Raw genomic sequence first — 21,704 nt, 5'->3', positions numbered from 1 at the left:
GTAACAGCTCAGTAGACCCCATTAAGCCCAACCTACAGCCTTGATGGCATTATTTAGTTTTGCGTTAAAAATGTACTAATAACACAATAAAAACTGGGGACTGGCTGGGAATGCTGACGTTGTGGATACGCTGTTGATTAAAATGTGTAATTGCTGGGTTATTCGGTGGATGTAAATTTTGTGTTCAAGTCATGCTGATGTGCAAGTACAATCTGTTCATTGTCATGTGTAAGAATGAGTACAGGGAATTATATGTTTCTAAAGAGCCTATTTTGGGCTCTACATGCAGTGTTTACTGTGCATCAAGAGGGACATGTGTGATACATGAAAAAAAAAGAAGATTGGACTAACAGGTATTCAAAATTCCAGTTCCTTTTTAGCAGAATCCCAAAGCAGGGCCTAAAGCCATGATGTGGCTACTAGGGTCCAATGTGCACAGCAAAAGCCCAGATGTTAAAGAATGGCTTTTCTGCACCTCTGTGCAAAGCTGCCCACTGCAGCACCCTGCTGGAGTTGCTATGGTAACCTCCTGCAACTTGGCATTTACACGCAGGAGCAGACACACTCTCTCATTTCAGGGCCAGATGCATTTGCTCAATGCATTGATTGTCCCCTGCTCTCCCAGTTAATGGGGTATGTTCAGAACCAGAGATGTATTGGTACCTTCCCTTTTGGCCCAGTATTCCCAGGGGGAGTAGGAGTGAATCTCAGCTTGGGTAGCGGGGCAAAGCTGGACAGAAAGAGAAAGGAGTCCAAGTTCATGGAAGTCAAGGGTGGTTGCTTTTGAAGTTAACTTTTGTTGTCCTGGATCCTGTCACTTGTGGCCAACAGTAAGGTCTGTAGTGACTTTGATATAGAGGTTTCCCTACTCTTACCTCTAGAACCTGGTTTGCTTAATCCACCCCCTAGAGGAATTTGAATCAATCAGTCCTGGGAACTTACTGAGCATTTACTTGCTTGACATTCTTAGGTGCTTTTAGGATACAGAAGTTAAAAAAAAATAAAAGGCTTCTGCCCTCAGAGCTGTGAGTAATAACACCTGATTGTGTGGCAAGGTTGTCAAGGGCTGTAGGAATGTGGAGGAAGGAGATACTTGCATGGCAAGAGCAGACTCCATGGAAGATATGGGCTTGACTAGGGGCCTTGACCAAAATCAGATCCTTTTGTCTCCAGGATCAAGTCGTATACCTCAGTGAGGCAAACAAGTGTGTTCTCCTTCTGACTATAGCCTTCTGCAGACTCTTATCTCTACAAGCCTGCCATGGCTTTCAGGACTCTTTCAAGACTTTGCACATGCTCTTCCCTCTGCCTAGAATGATCTTCCCCACTCCTCCACTTGGCAGCCATTCATTCTTCCTTCTATACCCTGCACACATAGGCACCTCTCTGTGAAGCCTTCCCTACCCCCACCAAAGTAGTTTAGTTCATTCATCCCTCTTCAGTGCTCTTTGCATGGATTAAAAAAACACACGCACACACAAATGAACAAAATCAAAGATAGGTTAGATTGGGCTTGGCCTAGGAAGGGTGAAGCCATTTGAGGTCATGGACAGGATGAGCCAAGTATGGTAGTAGGAGTGAATGTGGGGCTAGCATGCCTATGGCACAGTACAGAGATTAGCCTGGTGGTCTGAGAGTACAGAGGACTCTGCCTGGCTCTGTAGGGTGGGACACGGCTCACCACTTAAAAGCCAAGCAGGGGACGGCTGACTTGACAGAGAAAGCACTGAAGCCTGACTTGCAGAGGCTATCTCAGCCTTCAAAATTGTTGTCAATTTTGCTTGTAGGGTAACTCTGAGGGGCAGTGGAGGGAGTGGCGTTATCTCCTGTTCTCTGAAGTAGGATTTGCAAATTCTGCTGAAAGGGCCATATGTAACTTTCAGATGTGTTTTGTTTGGCTACACATAGTTTTGAATTTCAATGTTCTTAGTCACGTCATGCCGTCTCTAGATTGCCATACTGCCTATGAATATTGATTGTACCAAGGCTGAACCTCTTCTTTATGGTTCTTATCTGGTACCTCTTAGCCAGGTGATCTAAACCCCTGCTTTCAGAAGTGTTGTAAAACTTTCTATACTATGGGAAAATAACTGCAATTCCTAACTCAAGATATTTAGATACGTAGGCCTTATTACCCTCTCAGGAGAATATAAAATTTTGCTGAACTAGCCAATTAAAATTTCATACCTTAACTAAAATTTTGTGTCTCATCTTTGAAAACAGTAGACTTTCCTGCTTTGGTGGCGTATTTGATTTTGAGACAACTGGTTAACCTGAAGTATGGCTTCTGCACTGAAGTGTGGTTTTCTGTGCTGTGAACAGAACATATTTATCTGTCTCATCATTTTTTGAAGGGGATGCTCCTCTGTTTCAGACCCAACTATTGAGCGTGTGTAAAACTTAGTGAAGAAAGCTATTTTTCCTGTGCCTTGGAGTTTAGCTTTAGCTGTCATTGATTGAAGGAGGTACACCTGAAGATAAATCAATCAGCCTGCAGAGATATAGTGAGTTCCCCCATGCAAGGTGCTATTTAAGGTGTCTGGAGCAGGCCAGTGTGGTGGTTAAAAGAACAGGCTTTGAAGACAGATCTGGTGTCAACTCCAGACTTTCCACTTATTCCAACAGTGGAGAAAAGTAAGGATGGAGAGGTTAAGTAACTTACTGAGGGTTACATAGCTGACGATGGATGGATCTGTAACTTGAACTCAGGTTAATATGACATTTAAGTCTTTCTCTTATTTGCTATTTCATAGGCCTTAAAAGTTTTCAAAATCTGTTATTTTTCATGGTTGAATAAAAGGAGCCCTGGCAATGGTTAGAATAGGGAAAACACACTCAGTTTGTATAAAGGAGTCCTTTTTGGTTTCTATGTAAACACCTTTTGAACATCCTTGTCCATCAAGTGATTTCTCACATACACCTTAATACAGAAGAGGGTGAACTTCACAAGGAATATTTACCTAAGTAGGTATACTTACCTAAGCAGAATTGGGGAATTCTTACTTCATTCATAGTTTCCAGGTCTGGGTAGCCATGTGTTATGGCGTGTTACGGCACCCACAGCCATGGTGAACAAAGTAGGGTATATGGGGATTAAGATAACATGTTCAGTGCTCTTTTGAGAAGGGCCCCACAGAAATGCAAACTGGGAAGCCCAGACAGCAGGTTCTTCTGTGAGATGGAGCCATCCGGAAGGCACTGTGGTTTCAGCTTCTTGACGAAGTCCGCTGAAGTTTCTATCAGGTGATCTTATGCATGGAATTCACTGTCAGAGCCCAGTGGCACTGCTTGAATAGCAGTTACTGAGCTTTTTGATTGGCTTCAAATATAACATTAGACATAGTTTTCTACTCACCATTGAGCTTGGCCTAATAGGAAGCATCCTAGTTTTTTTCCCCACATATCCCTCCATCACCGCATTCAAGAAGAAACTTTAAAATTTGTTTCTTTTCCTTCCTTTTGCTCTTTGCTACAGTGAGCTGCCTAGGTTAACAGCAAACAAATTCATATAGAGTGGCAGCCCCATCCAAGACATGGGAGTAGCAGCCTTAAGGTAGGGTCTTCAGCACTTATATAACTCCTACTAGCAGAATGCACTAATTTATAGCATTGAGAGGGTTGTTATATACTATTTCTCTACAGAACTGTAGATTTTACATCAAAGGAATTTTAAATGCAAGAGTGATGAATTTTACATTTCAAATGCTCTTCTAGCTATACTGATATGGTTTGAATTGAAGTTTTTCAAGGAAAAGTAAAATACAAGCTTAATTTCTTTATATATCTTTGGAGGCAAGATTGAGGTCTTGTTTTATAGAATATATATATATATATACAAACACATATATATGTATATATATATGTATTTTTTTCTTTCTTTGTCCCTTTTCTTTTTTTTTTTTTTTTTGCGGTACGTGGGCCTCTCACTGTTGTGGCCTCTCCCGTTGCGGAGCACAGGCTCCGGACGCGCAGGCCCAGCGGCCATGGCTCACGGGCCCAGCTGCTCTGCGGCATGTGGGATCCTCCCGGACCAGGGCACGAACCCGTGTCCCCTGCATCGGCAGGCGGACTCTCAACCACTGTGCCACCAGGGAAGCCCTCAGACTTGTTCTTGATGACCTTGACAGTTTTGAGGGGTACTTGTCAGGTATTTTGTAGAATGTCCCTCAATTTGGATTCTTTTTTTCTTCATTCTTTTTCTTTTTTAAATATCTTTACTGGAGTATAATTGCTTTACAATGTTGTGTTAGTTTCTGCTGTATAACAAAGTGAATCAGCTATACGTATAAATATATCCCCATATCCCCTCCCTCTTGCGTCTCCCTCCCACCCTCCCTATCCCACCCCTCTAGGTGGTCACAAAGCACCGAGCTGATCTCTTTGTGCTATGCAGCTGCTTCCCACTAGCTATCTATTTTACATTTGCTAGTGTATATATGTCAATGCTACTCTCTCACTTTGTCCCACTTACCCTTACCCAACCCTGTGTCCTCAAGTCCATTCTCTATGTCTGAGTCTTTTTTCCTGTCCTACCCCTAGGTTCTTCAGAACGATTTTTTAGACTCCATATATATGTGTTAGCATACGGTACTTGTTTTTCTCTTTGTGACTTACTTCACTCTGTATGACAGACTCTAGGTCCAACCAACTCACTAATAATAACTCAATTTCATTTCTTTTTATGGCTGAGTAATGCTCCATTTGTATATATGTGCCACATCTTCTTTACCCATTTATCTCTCAGTGGACACTTAGGTTGCTTCCATGTCCTGGCTATTGTAAATAGAGCTGCAATGAACATTGTGGTATGTGATTCTTTTTGAATTATGGTTTTCTCAGGGTATATGCCCAGTAGTGGGATGGCTGGGTCATATGGTAATTCTATTATTAGTTTTTTAAGGAACCTCCATATTGTTCTCCATAGTGGCTGTATCAATTTACATTCCCACCAAAAATGCAAGAGGGTTCCCTTTTCTCCACACCCTCTGCAGCATTTATTGTTTATAGATTTATTGATGATGGCCATTCTGACCGGTGCGAGGTGATACCTCATTGTAGTTTTGATTTGCATTTCTCTAATGATTAGTGATGTTGAGCATCCTTTCATGTGTTTGTTGGCAATCTGTATATCTTCTTTGGAGAAATGTCTATTTAGGTCTTCTGCCCATTTTTGGATTGGGTTGTTTGTTTTTTTGTTATTGAGCTGCATGAGCTGTTTGTAAATTTTGGAGATTAATCCTTTGTCCGTTGCTTCATTTGCAAATATTTTCTCCCATTCTGAGGGTTGTCTTTTGGTCTTGTTTATGGTTTCCTTTGCTGTGCAAAAGCCTTTGATTTTCATTAGGTCGCATTTGTTTGTTTTTGTTTTTATTTCCATTTCTCTAGGAGGTGGGACATAAAGGATCTTGCTGTGAGGTATGTCATAGAGTGTTCTACCTATGTTTTCCTCTAAGAGTTTTATAGTGTCTGGCCTTACATTTAGGTCTTTAATCCACTTTGAGTTCATTTTTGTGTATGGTGTTGGGGAGTGTTCTAATGTCATTCTTTTACATGTAGCTGTCCAGTTTTCCCAGCGCCACTTATTGAAGAGGCTCTCTTTTCTCCGTTGTATACTCTTGCCGCCTTATCAAAAATAAGCTGACCATATGTGCGTGGGTTTCTCTCTGGGCTTTTTATCCTGTTCCGTTGATCTATATTTCTGTTTTTGTGCCAGTACCATATTGTCTTGATTACTGTAGCTTTGTAGTACAGTCTGAAGTCCGGGAGCATTATTCCTCCAGCTCCGTTTTTCTTTCTCAAGATTGCTTTGGCTATTTGGGGTCTTTTGTGTTTCTATACAAATTGTTAAGTTTTTTGTTCCAGTTCTGTGAAAACTGCCATTGGTAGTTTGATAGGGATTGCATTGAATCTGTAGATTGTTTTGGGTAGTAGAGTCATTTTCACAATGTTGATTCTTCCAGTCCAAGAACATGGTATATCTCTCCATCTGTCTGTATCATCTTTAATTTCTTTCATCAGTGTCTTATAGTTTTCTGCATACAGGTCATTTGTCTCCTTAGGTAAATTTATCCCTAGGTATTTTATTCTTTTTGTTGCAGTGGTAAATGGGGGTGTTTCCTTAATTTCTCTTTCAGATTTTTCATCGTTAGTGTATAGGAATGCAAGAGATTTCTGTGCATTAATTTTATACCCTGCTACTTTACCAAATTCATTGATTAGCTCTAGTAATTTTCTGGTAGCATCTTTAGGATTCCCTATGTGTAGTGTCATGTCATCTGCAAACAGTGACAGCTTTCCTTCTTCTTTTCCAATTTGGATTGCTTTTATTTCTTTTTCTTCTCTGATTGCTGTGGCTAAAACTTCCAAAACTATGTTGAATAATAGTGGTGCGAGTGGGCAACCTTGTCTTGTTCCTGATCTTAGTGGAAATGGTTTCAGTTTTTCACCACTGAGAATGATGTTGGTTGTGGGTTCTCATATATGGCCTTTATTATGTTGAGGTAGTTTCCCTCTTTGCCTACTTTCTGGAGAGTTTTTATCATAATTGGGTGTTGAATTTTGTCAGAAGCTTTTTCTACATCTCCTGAGATTATCATATGGTTTTTCTCCTTCAGTTTGTTAATATGGTGTATCACATTGATTGATTTTTGTATATTGAAGAATCCTTACACTCCTGGGATAAGCCCCACTTGGTCATGGTGTATGATCCTTTTAATGTGCTGTTGGATTCTGTTTGCTAGTATTTTGTTGAGGATTTTTGCATCTATGTTCATCAGTGATATTGCCCTGTAGTTTTTTTTTTTTTTTTTGGCAGTATGCGGGCCTCGCCCATTGCGGAGCACAGGCTCCGGACGCACAGGCTCAGCGGCCATGGCTCATGGGCCCAGCTGCTCCGTGGCATGTGGGATCTTCCCGGACCGGGGCACGGACCCACGTCCCCTGCATTGGCAGGTGGACTCTCAACCACTGCGCCACCAGGGAAGCCCTGTAGTTTTCTTTTTTTGTGACATCTTCATCTCGTTCTGGTATCAGGTTGATGGTGGCCTCGTAGAATGAGTTTGGGAGTGTTTCTCCCTCTGCTATATTTTTGAAGAATTTGAGAAAGATAGGTGTTAGCTCTTCTCTAAATGATGGAGTTCGCCTGTGAAGCCATCTGGTCCTGGGCTTTTGTTTTTGGAAGATTTTTCATCACAGTTTCAATTTCAGTGCTTGTGATTGGTCTGTTTATATTTTCTATTTCTTCCTGGTTCAGTCTTGGAAGGTTGTGCTTTTCTAAACAAGTGTCCATTTCTTCCAGGTTGTCCATTTTATTGGTATATAGTTGCTTGTAATAATCTCGCATGATCCTTTGTATTTCTGCAGTGTCAGTTGTTACTTCTCCTTTTTCATTTCTAATTCTGTTGATTTGAATATTCTCCCTTTTCTTCTTGATGAGTCTGGCTAATGGTTTATCAATTTTGTTTATCTTCTCTAAGAAACAGCTTTTAGTTTTATTGACCTTTGCTATTGTTTTCTTCATTTCTTTTTCACTGACCTCTGATCTGATATTTATGCTTTCCTTCTGCTAACTTTGGGTTTTTTTGTTCTTCTTTCTCTAATTGCTTTAGGTGTAAGCTTAGGTTGTTTATGTGAGATTTTCCTTGTTTCTTGAGGTAGGATTGTATTGCTCTAAACTTCCCTCTTAGAACTGCTTTGGCTGCATCCCATATGTTTTTGGCCAACGTGTTTCTTTGCCATTTGTTTCTAGGTATTTTTTGATTTCCTCTTTGATTTTTTCAGTGACCTCTTGGTTATTTAGTAGCATATTGTTTAACCTCCTTTTGTTTGTATTTTTTACAGTTTTCTTCCTGTAATTAATATCTCGTCTTATAGTGTTGTGGTTAGAAAAGTTACTTGATATGATATCAATTTTCCTAAATTTACGAAGGCTTGATTTGTGATCCAAGATATGATATATCTTGGAGAATGTTGCATGAGCACTTGAGCAGAAAGTGTATTCTGTTGTTTTTAATATTTTTGTGTTACTGTCAATTTCCCCTTTTATGGCTTTTAACATTGGCCTTTCTTATTGAGGTGCTCCTCTGTTGGGTGCGCAAGTATTTACAATTGTTATATCTTCTTTTTGGATTGATCCCTTGATCATTATGTAGTGTCCTTCTTTGTATCTTGTAATAGTCTTTATTTTAAAGTTGATTTTGTCTAATATGAGAATTGCTACTACAGGTCTCTTTTGATATTCATTTGCATGGAATATCTTTTTTCCATCCCCTCACTTTCAGTCCGTATGTGTCCCTAGGTCTGAAGTGGGTCTCTTGTAGACAGCATATATACGGGTCTTCTTTTTGTGTCCATTCAGCCAGTGTATGACTTTTGGTTGGAGCATTTGATCCATTTACATTTAAGGTAATTATCAATATTTATGTTCCTATTACCATTTTCTTAATTGTTTTGGGTTTGTATTGTAGGTCTTTTCGTTCTCTTGTGTTTCCTTCCTAGAGAAGTTCCTTTAGCATTTGTTGTAAAGCTGGTTTGATGGTGCTCAATTCTCTCAGTTTTTGGTTATCTGTAAGGGTTTTAATTTCTCTGTCAAATCTGAATGAGATCCTTGCTGGGGATAGTCATCTTGGTTGTAAGTTTTTCCCTTTCATCACTTTAAATATGTCCTGCCACTCCCTTGTGGCTTGCAGAGTTTCTGCTGAAAGATCAGCTGTTAATCTTATGGGGATCCCCTTGTATATTATCTGTTGCTTTTCCCTTGCTGCTTTTTGTATTTTTTCTTTGTATTTAATTTTTGATAGTTTGATTAATATGTGTCTTGGCGTGTTTCTCCTTGGATTTATCCTGTATGGGACTCTCTGCACTTCCTGGACTTGATTGACTGTTTCCTTTCCCATATTAGGGAATTTTTCAACTATAATCTCTTCAAATATTTTCAGACCCTTTCTTTTTCTCTTTTTCTTCTGGGACTCTTATAATTCGAATGTTGGTATGTTTAATGTTGTCTCAGAGGTCTCTGAGAGTGTCCTCAATTCTTTTCATTCTTTTTTCTTTATTCTGCTCTGTGGTAATTATTTCCACTATTTTGTCTTCCAGATCACTTATCCGTTCTTCTGCCTCAGTTATTCTGCTATTGATTCCTTCTAGAGAGTTTTTTATTTCATTTATTGTGTTGTTCATCGTTGTTTGTTTGCTCTTTTCTTCTAGGTCCTTGTTAAACGTTCCTTGTATTTTCTCCATTCTAGTTCCATGATTTTGGATCATGTTTACTCTCATTACTCTGAATTCTTTTTCAGGTAGACTGCCTATTTCCTCTACATTTGTTTGGCCTGGTGGGTTTTTACCTTGCTCCTTCATCTGCTGCATATTTCTCTGTCTTCTCATTTTGCTTAACTGACTGTTTGCGGTCTCCTTTTTGCAGGTTGCAGGTTTGTAGTTCCCATTGTTTTTGGTGTCTGCCCGTAGTGGGTAAGGTTGGTTTAGTGGGTTGTGTAGGCTTCCTGGTCGAGTGCACTGGTGCCTGTGTTCTGGTGGATGAGGCTGGATCTTGTCTTTCGGGTGGTCAGGACTCTGTCTGGTGGTGTGTTTTTGGGTGTCTGTGAACTTATTGTGATTGTAGGCTGCGTCTCTGCTAATGGGTGGGGTTGTGTTCCTGTCTTGCGAGGTGTTTGGCATGAGGCATGCAGCACTGGAGCTTTTTGGCCGTTGGGTGGAGGTGGGTCTTTGCGTTGAGACGGACATTTCTGGGAGAGCTCTCGCCGATTGATGTTATGTGGGGCCGGGAGGTCCTTGGTGGTCCAATATCCTGAACTTGGCTCTCCCACCTCAGATGCTTAGGCCTGACATCAGGCCAGAGCACAAAGACCCTGTCAGCCATACATCTCAGAAGAAAAGGGTGAAAATAAGAAGGAAAAAAAAATTAAAGAAATAATAAATAAAAAAATTAAATTATTAACATAAAAAAATAATAATACTTAAAAAAAAGAGCAACCAAATCAATAAACAAATCCACCAATGATAAGAAGCCCTAAGAACTAAACTAAGATAAACATAAAAATCCGAAACAAATCAGTAGCGTTCGGCAAACCCCAAGTCTACAGTTGCTCCCAAAGTCCACCGCCTCAATTTCGGGACGATATGTTGTCTATTCAGGTATTCCAAGACGCAGTGTACATCAAGTTGATTGTGGGGATTTAATCCGCTGCTCCTGAGTCTGCAGGGAGAAATTTCCCTTTCTCTTCTTTGTTCGCACAGCTCCTGGGGTTCAGCTTTGGGTTTGGCCCCACCTCTGCATGTAGGTCGCCCTCAGGCGTCTTTTCCCCACTCAGACAAGAGGGGGTTCAAGCAGTGGCTGTTTAGGGGTCTCTTGTTCCCTCAGGTCGTGGGGCAGGAGGGCTACTGTAGTCATAACTGGAATGCGGGGTGAGCCTGTGGTGGCAGAGGTTGGCGTGACGTTGCAACTGCCTGAGGCATGCTGTGTGTTCTCCCAGGGAAGTTGTCCCTGGATCACGGGCCCCTGGCAGTGGCGGGCTGCACAGGCTCCTGGAGGGGGGCAGGGGTGTGTGGATAGTGACCTGTGCTTGCACACAGGATTCTTGGTGGTTGCAGCAGCGTTAGATTTTCATGCACTTCTCTGGGGTCCGTGCTGAGACGGGCTCATGCCCGTCTCTGGAGCTCGTTTAGGCAGTGCTCTGCTTTCTGTGGGCAGACGGGGAAGGAATCCCCTCTCCTCACGTACCCCAAAACAATGGTCTGTTGCCTCTTCGGCAAGTCCAGACTTTTTCCCGGACTCCCTCCTGGCTAGCTGTGGCACACTAGCACCCTCAGGCTGTCTTCACACAGTGAACCCCAGTCCTCTCCCTGGGATCTGACCTCCAAAGCCCATGCCTCATTTCCCAGCCCCCACCTGCCCCAGTGGGTGAGCAGACAAGTGTCTCAGGCTGGTGAGTGCTGGTTGGCACCGATCCTCCGTGCGGGAAGCTCTCCGTCTTGCCCTCTGCAGCCCTGTTGCTGTGTTCTCCTCCGTAGCTCCGAAGCTTCCCCCCCTCCACCCCCCCATCTCCGCCAGTGAAGGGGCTTCCTAGTGAGTGGAACCTTTTCCTCCTTCACAGCTCCCACCTAGAGGTGCAAGTCCCATTGTTTCTCTTTTTTCTTTTTGCCCTACCCCGGTACATGGGTATTTTCTTGCCTTTGGGGAAGTCTGAGGTCTTCTGCCAGCGTTCAGTAGGTCTTCTGTAGGAGTTGTTCCACTTGTAGATGTGTCTTTGATGTATTTGTGGGGAGGAAATTTATCTGCACGTCTTAATCCTCTGCCATCTTGAAGGTCCCCCTTCCACTCATTTTCTTAGATGCTTAGTTACTTTGTAAAGATAGTTACTTAGGTCAGCATCTTTACCGCCTCACCCGGCAGTGAAGTTGCTTCATGTATTTAATATACAGTTAGTGTTTTGTCACTTTCTGCATTCCATCCTGGCATCACCCAACCTCCTAAATGTTTTCTCTTAGTTTGTAAACTTCAATGTTGGCTCTTTGTGCTCTAAAGTTTTATGGGTTTTTAACAAATATACACTGTCATATATCCAAAATTATATTATCATACAAAATAGTTTTACTGCCCTACAAAATTCTTCACATTTTGCCTATGCCTATTCAACCCTTTCTTCATTACTCCAAACTCTGGCAACCTCTGAGCTTTTTACTCTCACTATTGTTTTGCCTCTTCCAGAATGTCATGTAGTTGGAATTACACAGTATGTGGCCTTTTCAGACTTGCCGCATTCACTTAGCACTATGCATTTAAGATTCATTCATATGTTTTTTTATGGCTTGTCAGCTCATTTGTTTTAGTGCTGAATAATATTATATGGTGTGGATGTACCACAATTTGTTTATCCATTCACCTGTTGAAAGACATATTGGTTGCTTCCAGTTTTTAACAATTAAGAATAATAGTGCTATAAATATTAGCATATGTCTTCTTTGTGTGCTGGCTTTTTTGTTTTGTTTTGTTTTTGGAATCTCAATGGAGAGGTTTGAGTTAATCATACACCTGAATCCAAAATATATTTTATCATAGGTCTGTGAAAGCCTTCCTCCTTCCAGTGGCTCACTTGTTGTTTATTTCTCTTTATCCTTACCTCCAATTTCCAGCTGCCCTTCCTCACAGGCCAACACTCTGATTTTTTCAATATGTATCTTTTTTTAAACATGTTCTTGTGAAATGTGAATAGTTTTTTGTGTGCTCATGTTATTGTTGCTTTAACTAAATGGTGATGTGATATAATGACATTCTGATTCTTACTGTTTTCAGCCAGCACTCTATTTTAAGATCCACTCATGTTACTATGTGTGAATATAACCCGACACTGTACTGTTCAATTAAATTTCTGCAGTAATGATAATGTCCTCTATTTGCCTTATTCAGTATGGTAGTCCCTACCCACATGTGGCTCTTCTGCACTTGAAATTTTGCTAGTGCTTCTAAGGAACCAAATTTTTTCTTAAAAAAATATTAAGTAATTAACGTTGAAATAACCTCGTGTGGCTAGTGGTTATGATGTTGAAAGTGCATATATAGGACATTTCCACCATTGCAGAAAGGATGACTGGACAGAGAAGGTCTAGCATTCCATGTTGGGCATCTTCCCCATTTTACCAATCCATTCAGTGATGTATGCCTAGATTGCCTCCAGCTCCACATCCCTATAAATAATGCTGCAATAACCATTTTTATACATATTTCCTCAAGGATCATTGTGAAAGTTTCTCTGGGATATACAGCAGGAGTAGAATTGCTGGTTCATGAAGATTATGTACACTTAATTTGACTAAGTACCATCAGATTGTGCTCAGAATGGCTGCCCCGGTGTACACTCTCATCAGTGGTATTTGAGAGTTCCTATATCCCCATTGTTCGGTGTTCTCATTTTTGTCAATCCACTACGTGTAAAGTGATAACTCATTGTGTGATTTCACTCTGCATTTTTAGCAGCACTTTAAAATACTAAGGCACTTATCCCCTTGATTGTAATATGAATGATGAAGAATTTGTTTTCCTCAGATGGATGTATGTCTCTTGATTTCACCTGTATTTTTGTTTAGTTGGTTGGTTGGTTGGTTGGCTGGTTGGTTTTCCAGAAGCTTTTAGATTTTATGTGTTTTAATTATTAATTATTTATTTTTGGCTTCTACACCTTAAGTCTTAGGGGAAGTTCTTCCTCACTTTAGGGAAGTTTTTCCTCACTTTAGGATTATAAAAGGATTTATTACTTTCTGTTCTCATACTCTAGTGGTTTCATTTGTTGCATTTAAATATTTTGAACTTATTCTGGTGTACACTATGAGATATAACACCTTATCCAGATGTACTGTATGAAGTGCTAACTTTAGCTCCTCAGATAGTTACTCAGATGTCTCAGTGTCATTTATTAAGTAGTTTGTGTCTTCCCCTCAGACCTGAGGCATCACCTTTGTCTTATAGTAAATTCTTTAATATATTTAAGTTTATCTGAACTTCTGTTCTATTACTACATATAGCTATTCATGTGCCTACCGTATTGTTTTAATTACTGAAGCTCTGTAGATGTTTCAATATTTGGTAGGAGTAGTCACTTTTGCTACTATTCTTTTTCAGAATTCTCCTAAGCATTCTTCTTTTTTTTTTTTAATATAAATTTTCAAAGAAGCTTGTCTAGTTCTAAATAAATAAATACACACACACACACACACACACACACACACATATATGTATATACATATAAAACATCAAGAAAAACAAACACTAGTAACTTTTTTGCTTGAAATCCCATTAAATTAACTAAGGGGGAATTAATTAAATCCTTATAATGTTAAGTTTTTCTATTTAAGAACTTAGTATGTATGTATTTATTCAAGTCTTCTAGTCTGTACTTTCATAGAGTTTTAAAGGCTTTTTGCCCCCTCATCTAGTTCTTGCGCATCTCTTATTAGATTTCCTTCTAGGTATTTTATCATTTTGTGGTTTTGTAAAAGGAGTATTTTCTTTATATATATTCTCAACAATTATGTTTATATATATGAAACCTACTGATGTTTGTGTTAATTTCAACCCCCATTACCTTACTGAATCTCTAGCCATAGTAGGGTATCAGTTGCTTCTCCTGAATTTTTAGACATATTATATGCAAATACTGATAATTTTATATCCTTCCTTTAAGTTTTTTACCTCTAATTTCATTCTCACTGGTACTGGTTCTGGTACTAATTCCATTATAAGGGCAAAGAAGAATGTGAATTCACATTCGATAATGTGAATTCGTCTCTCTTCCTAACTTTAATGGCACATAACACTGCTGTCTTACAATTATGATAATGGCTTTTGGGTTAAGGTAAATAAAAATGACCATGTTAGGAAAGAATTGAGTGTTTTTTCCCTATCAAAAATGATTTTTAAAAAATTAAAAATATTTTTTTAGTATCTATAGAGATAATCATATGATTTTTCTCCTTAGATTTATTAAAAGGATAAATGGTATAAATAGACTTTCTAATGCTGAACCATTTTGCATTCCTGAAACAACTCGTATATGGTAAATGATAAATTATGCCTTTAATATGCTGTTGGATTCTGTTTGCTAATATTTTATTATGGATATTTTGCATCAATATTCCTAAGTGAGATTAGTCGTAGATTTTCTTTTTTTGTGTGTGTAATCTTTGTCAGAATTTGTCACCTATTTTACATTTGATACATTTACATTTTTTCATAAAAATAATTGTCAAGTTTCCCCTCTTTGTTTGCTCTAGCACAATTTAGATAGCACTGCAATTATCTGTAGAGTTTGTAATCTTTTTTTTTTTTTTTTAATTTATTGATTTATGTTTGGCTGTGTTGGGTCTTTGTTTCTGTGCGAGGGCTTTCTCTAGCTGTGGCGAGCAGGGGGCCACTCTTCATCCCGGTGCGCGGGCCTCTCACTGTCGCGGCCTCTCTTGTTGCGGAGCACAGGCTCCAGATGCGCAGGCTCAGTAGTTGTGGCTCACGGGCCCAGTTGCTCCGTGGCATGTGGGATCTTCCCAGACCAGAGCTCGAACCCATGTCCCCTGCATTGGCAGGCGGATTCTCAACCACTGCACCACCAGGGAAGCCCAGAGTTTGTAATCTTAACCACTGTACCATACAGTATGGTGAGTGTAATGACTGAATCAAGAACTGATTACTTTGTTGGTAAATAATGAACAACTAACTAAGTCAGACAGAATAATAGGGAATTCTTTCCAAAGACAATGGTGTAAGTTGAGATTCAAAGGATGGTGGGATTTAGTCTGCTAAATCGGGGGTTCTAAGTTTGGAAAAGAAATTATGACCTCTAGCCTAAGGAAACAGGAAGTAGAAAATGTAAAAACCAAAATGGGTGAAAGGATGTGCAGTATAGTTATATTTAAGTGTCACGTTTGGCACTCATGTCAAAGTTGGCAACCTTTGGTTGAAGGGGCATGAAGCTGAGTATGTAAACCGAAGAAACATCCAGTGAATTCTTTTACTCTTGCCAGTTCCTAGGTAGTTTTTATAATTCTAAGTAGTGAGGGGAATACTCACAGGGAATCCACCATACTATATAGCTCCATGAGGCACTGTTCCCATTGAAATCTATGTACACATAGCATCACCTAGAGTTGTGCAGTGAAAGTCTGTGTACTTTTAATGGCCTTGACTGATGACTTCAGATTGTCCTGTCCTCCTCTAGGTATCTACTTTTCCTCCAAATATGAATTCTGAGAATTAAAATTCTCTCTCACTCATTTTTCCCCATCGTAATCTCATCCTGTGCCTTGGCCTTATTCTCCTTCCCATGTCCCTTCTCCGTTCCTTTCTAGCGTTCTCTGGCTGGCTCTTTTCAGTCTAGCACTAATCATCGATATAACCTGAAAAGGTGCAATGGCAAAGAGTGGCTACTTTATTGAAAAGTATCCTTCTGGACACTTTCTCAGAATGTTCCCCAGTGTGTGGGAGGAGTGGCCATTTCCTGTTTTCTTCACTGATGCTTCTATATCAAGTGTTCTTAGCCTTAGGACCATGTATGGGCTCCAGAGTCTATTGTGTATAAACGTTATGTGTAAGTGCAGTTTCTTAGAAAGTGAGTCCATAGCTTAAATCAGATTTTAAAGGGGATACTATAAGTAGAAAAGGGGTTAACCTTCTGGAACAAAGATACCTTAATAACATGACTTAAAGAAGAAAAGTTTACTCTCAGATGATGACAGCTCCAAGGTGAGTGGTTAAGTTTGGAAGGGCAGCTGCACTCCCTGCAGCGGTTCATAAATCCAGAATCCTTTCATCTTGTTGTTCTGCCAATCTCCAAGTCTTTATCTTGTGCCACACATGAAAGCAGGCTCACCAGCATGTGTGTTTTAGTTCATACGAAGGAGAAGGGCAGAAGTCCTGGGTAACAATTTTCATAGTTCTTTTTTTTTTTAATTTAAGCAAATGAAGCAAAAATTGTACATATCCTGTCTACTCCCATGTCATTGTTTACATGGGCCAAATCTTGGCAAATGATACTGGGAAATACATCCTTAGCTGGGTGGCCATGTGCTCAAGTTAAATGAGAGAGAGAGACAGACAGAGGGAGAGAGAAGAAGAAGGAGTAGGAGGGGGAAGGGAAGGAGGAGGAGCAGGGGTGGGGAAGGAGGGCAAGGTAAGGCAAAGATTTTGGGGGACATTAGCAGTCTTTGTCACAAGGGTCTCAAAGTTAAGAACCACCCTTTTAGACCATACAATTCTACTCTCCTTTCAGGAAACACCTCCTTTTTTTTTTTTTTTTAAATTATTAATTAATTTATTTTTGCTGTGTTGGGTCTTCATTTCTGTGCGAGGGCTTTCTCTAGTTGCGGCGAGCGGGGCCCACTCTTCATCGCGGTGTGCGGGCCTCTCACTATCGTGGCCTCTCTTGTTGCGGAGCACAAGCTCCAGACGCACAGGCTCAGTAGTTGTGGCTCACGGGCCTAGTTGCTCCGCGGCATGTGGGATCTTCCCAGACCAGGGCTCGAACCCGTGTCCCCTGCATTAGCAGGCAGACTCTCAACCACTGTGCCACTAGGGAAGCCCCAACACCTCCTTTTTGGAAGTACACATCTTCAGGTTCATCACCTTCTGCCCCTCCTAGTTGTCTCCATGTATCAGCTTCCAGGCCTTTCACTACTGAGCTTGGCACTGCCCCTCTGGTTTTGCTCTCTTTACCCAAGGCCATATCATTAACCATGTAGACCTGGTTCAACATACCCATTCTTAAAGGACAAGCTAGTAAATATTTTAGGCTTTTCAGGCCATGTCATCTCCATTGCAACTGCTCAAATATATCTTTGTAGCAGAAAAGCAGCCATAGACAATATGTAAATAATTGGATATGGCTGTGTTCCATTAAAACTTTATTTTTAAAAATAGGCAAGTGGCCCGCAGACCACAGTTTGTCAACCCCTGATGTAGACACTGCATCCAATTTCCTACCTTTTAATTCCTCGACTCCTATAACTCCATTGACCAACAAAACTCCACTTTATTCACCCATAACTTTGGTCACAACCCCTCATCTCCAGAACTCTCCAACTCTGAAACTGGTTCTAGTCAGACCACAAATTCTTCTTTCCAGCTCTCATGCTCTCCTGTTCCCTTTGACTGATCTTTGGTCCTTTGAAATTCACCATTTCATTGATCTTTTTATTTCCCCCATGTCTATTAGAATGTTTCTGGCATCTCCTCCTTTTCCTGAAGTACCTTTTGATCAGAATCCTCAGTTTCATTGCTTCCTGTCATTATACAGCATCTACCAGTTGAATGTCCAAATGTTCCCCTAAATCCACATGCTTTACTTGTATCCACAGACTGAGTGCTGAGATCTGTGTATAAATATTCCCTTTTGCATGGATTTGAGGTACTATAAATATCTAGGTTCTAATCTCAGTTTGGTCCTAAACATTGCTTATTAATTTTTATTGTTCTTGATAAACCTCTCTTTTCATTGCCCTCAGTGACCATCTCAAACCTTTAATAAGACAATTAAGCTCCCAACTTAATATCTACATCTTTACACTTAGCCTAAGACCTTGCCTCATAACTTTACCTAAAATATTGAGACTGTCAAGCATACTTTCTATACACCCCAACTCTCAAATTTGTAGACCCACTTCCATACTCCTTCTTACCTTCTCATCTCCAACTTCCAGTATTTATTGAGTAGCTGCTAAGTACCAGTCATGATACTAGGCTCTCAGGATGCAATGAGAAATAAAAAGACGCAATCCTGTCTTTATAGAACCAAGAATTCTTTCTCTTCTGGGGCCTCACTGTATTTTTCATTCCTCTTTTGTAGAGCTTTACCTTTTTCTCCCTCTTTTTCCTAGATCTTTCCCACCAGCCTATCAATATATTCATGTTTCTCCTATCTTAAAAAAATCATCCACTTACTTGTATACCCTCTTAGTGATTACCTTATCAGTCTCTCCCTGATCACAATGGCTTTTGGCTTCCTGCTGCTTCACTGCATTGAAGTCGCCATTGACCCCTTAATGTTAAATCCAAGGAATACTCTTCTATCCTTATCTTAATGGTGCACTGTTGCATTTGTCACTGCTGATCTTCACTGAATTCATCTCCTTCTTTTCTTGGGTATTGTACAAACTCTTTAGAGGCTGAGAGGTATGTTATAAAACTGAAAGAAAGCCAGTGTGGCCAGGACATGAAAGTAGAAAGAGTTTTTCCAAAATCAGCTGGTGGCAACTTCAAGAGCCTTGCTATTTCTCAGCTTACAATACTGCAGTGACTCCCAGAACCTGCTGGAGATGCTTGGGATTCTTAGCAAAGCATGAAAGGTACTCCATGATCTGGTTCCTCTATCTCTAGCACCATCTCTGATTAATAACATCCTATTAATTTGGAACTCTTCCATTGCAAGTAAGAGAAAACATAACTCAAATTGACGTAAATGATAGAAAGGATCCGTAGGCTCAGGTCAATGAAGGTGGTAACCAGGCTTCCTTCTTTTAGGACTCCAGCTGTGTGTCTCTGCAGTTCTCAAGGCTTTGGCTTCCTTGGTCAACTACATCCTTAGACTGGTAGTAAGAGAGCTGCAGCAGTTCCAGGTATCACATCCATATGGAAAAGTATGGAAAAGGGTCCAGAGGAAGAGTCAGGTTGCTTCTGAGAGTTCTCTCATAAGAGGAAGAAAGCTGTGCTCTCCCAGCAGTCTCCTGCAAACCTCTCCTTGCAATTCTTGGCATGAGTTGACTTAGGCCTCCCCAGCCCTGATCAATCTCTGTACCAAGAGGGATGCAATAACCGGTCAGCTTCAAGAAATCAGGGCCTATTCCTGGAGCTGGGGTCAAACTCCCAGACTGCATGGGGAGAGGGAAGTTGAGGAGGACACCTCAAAGTCACTTCAACAACTCCCCTCCACTTCCTGCTTCAGGAATGGTGACCTATCATTCTCTCTTTAAAATTTCCCCCTAATTTCTTTCAGTTTTTGGTATACATCTTTTTATTTTTTAAATTTTTTATGACATTTTATTTATTTATTTAACACCTTTACTGGAGTATAATTGCTTTACAATGTTGTGTTAGTTTCTGCTGCATAACAAAGTGAATCAGCTATATGTATACATATATCCCCATAACCCTCTCTCACGCCTCCCTCCCACCCTCCCTATCCCACCCCTCTAGGTGGTCACAAAGCACCGAGCTGATCTCCCTCTGCTAGGTGGCTGCTCCCCACTAGCTATCTGTTTTATATTTGGTAGTGTATCTATGTCCATGCCACTCTCTCACTTCGTCCCAGCTTACCCTCCTCCTTCCCTGTGTCCTCAAGTCCATTCTCTATGTCTGCATCTTTATTCCTGTCCTGCCCCTAGGTTCTTCAGAACATTTTTTTTTTTTTATTTTTTAGATTTCATATATATGTGTTAGCATACGGTATTTGTTTTTCTCTTTCTGACTTACTTCACTCTGTATGACAGACTCTAGGTCCAACCAACTCACTACAAAAAGCTCAATTTCATTTCTTTTTATGGCTGAGTAACATTCCATTGTGTATATGTGCCACATCTTCTTTATCCATTCATCTGCCGACGGACACTTAGGTTGCTTCCATGTCCTGGCTATTGTAAATAGAGTTGCAATGAATATTGTGGTACATGACTCTTTGAATTATGGTTTTCTCAGCGTATATGGCCAGTAGTGGGATTGCAGGGTCATATGGTAGTTCTATTTTTAGTTTTTTAAGGAACCTCCATACTGTTCTCCATAGTGGCTGTATCAATTTACATTCCCAACAACAGTGCCAGAGGGTCCTCTTTTCTCCACACCTTCTCCAGCAATTACTGTTTATAGGTTTTTTGATAATGGTCATTCTGACCAGTGTGAGGTGATACCTCATTGTAGTTTTGATTTGCATTTCTCTAATGATTAGTGATGTTGAGCATCCATTCATGTGTTTGTTGGCAGTCTGTATATCTTCTTTGGAGAAATGTCCATTTAGGTCTTCTGCCCATTTTTGGATTGGGTTGTTTGTTTTTTTGATATTGAGCTGCATGAGCTGTTTGTATATTTTGGAAATTAATCCTTTGTCAGTTGCTTAATTTGCAAATATTTTCTCCCATGCTGGGGGTGTCTTTTCATCTTGCTTATGATTTCCTTTGCTGTGCAAAAGCTTGTAAGTTTCATTAGGTCCCATTTGTTTATTTTTGTTTTTATTTCCATTTCTCTAGGAGGTGGGACAAAAAGGATCTTGCTGTGATGTATGTCATAGAGTGTTCTGCCTATATTTTCCTCTAAGAGTTTTATAGTGTCTGGCCTTACATCTAGGTCTTTGATCCATTTTGAGTTTATTTTTGTGTATTGTGTTAGGAAGTGTTCTAATGTCATTCTTTTACATGTAGCTGTCCAGTTTTCCCAGCACCACTCATTGAAGAGGATGTCTTTTCTCCATTGTATATTCTTGCCTCCTTTACCAAAGATAAGGTGACCGTATGTGTGTGGGTTTCTCTCTGGGCTTTCTATCCTGTTCCATTGATCTATATTTCTTTTTTTGTGCCGGTACCATACTGTCTTGATTACTGTAGCTTTGTAGTATAGTCTGAAGTCCAGGAGCCTGATTCCTCCAGCTCCATTTTTCTTTCTCGAGGTTGCTTTGGCTATTCGGAGTCTTTTGTGTTTCCATACAAATTGTGAAATGTTTTGCTCCAGTTCTGTGAAAAATGCCAGTGGTAGTTTGATAGGGATTGCATTGAATCTGTAGATTGTTTTGGGTAGTATATTCATTTTCATAATGTTGATTCTTCCAGTCCAAGAACATGGTATATCTCTCCATCTGTCTGTATAATCTTTAATTTCTTTCATCCGTGTCTTATAGTTTTCTGCGTATAGGTCTTTTGTCTCCTTATGTAGGTTTATTCCTAGGTATTTTATTCTTTTTGTTGCAGTGGTAAATGGGAGTGTTTCCTTAATTTCTCTTTCAGATGTTTCATCATTAGCGTATAGGAATGCAAGAGATTTCTGTGCATTAATTTTGTATCCTGCTACTTTACCAAATTCATTGATTAGCTCCAGTAGTTTTCAGGTAGCATCTTCGGGATTCTCTATGTATAGTATCATGTCATCTGCAAACAGTGACAGTTTTAATTCTTTTCTGATTTGGATTCCTTTTATTTTTTTTCCTCTCTGATTGCTGTGGCTAAAACTT

At 40.1% G+C, this 21,704-nt stretch overlaps 1 protein-coding gene across 2 annotated transcripts in view; it reads left to right on the top strand.

Annotated features, from left to right (window-relative positions):
• Positions 1-21,704, top strand: part of ASTN1 (astrotactin 1) — a 330,103-nt gene that overhangs the window by 1,694 nt on the left and 306,705 nt on the right. The window lies entirely within an intron of this gene.

The sequence above is a fragment of the Delphinus delphis genome, chromosome 1, assembly GCF_949987515.2.
Source record: "Delphinus delphis chromosome 1, mDelDel1.2, whole genome shotgun sequence".
In the NCBI taxonomy this organism is placed as follows: domain Eukaryota; kingdom Metazoa; phylum Chordata; class Mammalia; order Artiodactyla; family Delphinidae; genus Delphinus; species Delphinus delphis.
This window is presented reverse-complemented; position numbering and strand designations above follow the sequence as displayed.